Genomic DNA, 1315 nt, shown 5'->3' on the forward strand with positions numbered 1-1315 from the left:
CCTTGATTGCAAATGGATGAAAACGCCGCGATTTCAAATTACTCGGTGTAATAAGTATCCGCCGTCGATGATATACGTCGGAATTTGAAAATTTATATCTCCAGAATGTTGCTGAAATGCCTTATACATAGATGATGTAATACATTTGCGCATGCCTTCCTCATTGAAAAGGGATAATGGAAATGGAGCTAGTTCGTACGGAAGGAAATTTTCAAGTTCCTTTTCAGATTCTTTTGCAATGCACATCCTTTGGAAAATTAATAAAGGATTAATCAGGACAATGTTGTCTTCTATCTGGATTCATAACACCAAGTGATTTTATTCGGTCATTTGATTTGAATTTTACGGTGTAGAAATCACTGCCAATGATTTTACCAATTTCTTGAGACATGTGACAATTTATCTTTTCATCTCCGATTCCAGTGCTTATTGACATAATTTCCTTTAATTCTGGATCTATAAGCTAAGTATCCATTAGTTGTGAGGTATTCTTCAGGTGTCATTTTTTCCTTCAAATTAAGCATATCTTGCAAATATAAATGGCAACATTTTGCATAAAGGAAGTGGCCACTGGTATGAAAATAAGGCATCATTTTCTGTATAGTGTCAAGATGTAAATTCCAGTTACCCATTCTTTCCGCCTCGATGAATTGTTCTACAACTGTAACCATCCGGAGATATTGCACCCATAACTTCGCTGTAGCACCACGTTGTTCCAATTTAACAAGTTCATCCTGAAATTTCTGGACGAGTTCTTTGCAGCATTCTTCTTGGTCCGCCACGAGTACCACTGACCTATCGAAATTGCATAAAATTCTTTTTCATTTTGCACTGAGATCGGGTGTAAAATCAACCGATTGTAGGATAATTTTGGCAATTGAAAGGTGAGTCAGCATATGCGCTCTTACCGCACGCGAATACGCCCTTCCATAATTTTTTCAATTGAATTCAATGCGTGAATAGTATTAAAGAGCTCTTTTAATCCGCTTTCAGTCATTATGTGTCCGATAGATCCCATGAACGACATTAACAAATGCAATCCACCGAGTCTTACGATAACATTACTCAATTTAGAGTTCTCATCATACTGTAATGTTCGTGGGTTTAACTAATTAACTTTTAAGGAGAAAACTATTTATTTACACTAATTATTATTGAACTTGAAAACTCTATTAAATTATTACTAAACTTAGGTAATTAATTATTCTATTTATTTACACTACTGTTCACTGCGCTATTTATTTCACTGCTATCACTGTCAATTTATTTCTGGATTCACTTCTGCAACGGTCGCGTATTGTATGTATTAGTTTTG

The sequence above is a fragment of the Agrilus planipennis genome, unplaced genomic scaffold (genome assembly GCF_000699045.2).
Source record: "Agrilus planipennis isolate EAB-ADULT unplaced genomic scaffold, Apla_2.0 scaffold116, whole genome shotgun sequence".
NCBI classification, from domain to species: Eukaryota; Metazoa; Arthropoda; class Insecta; order Coleoptera; family Buprestidae; genus Agrilus; species Agrilus planipennis.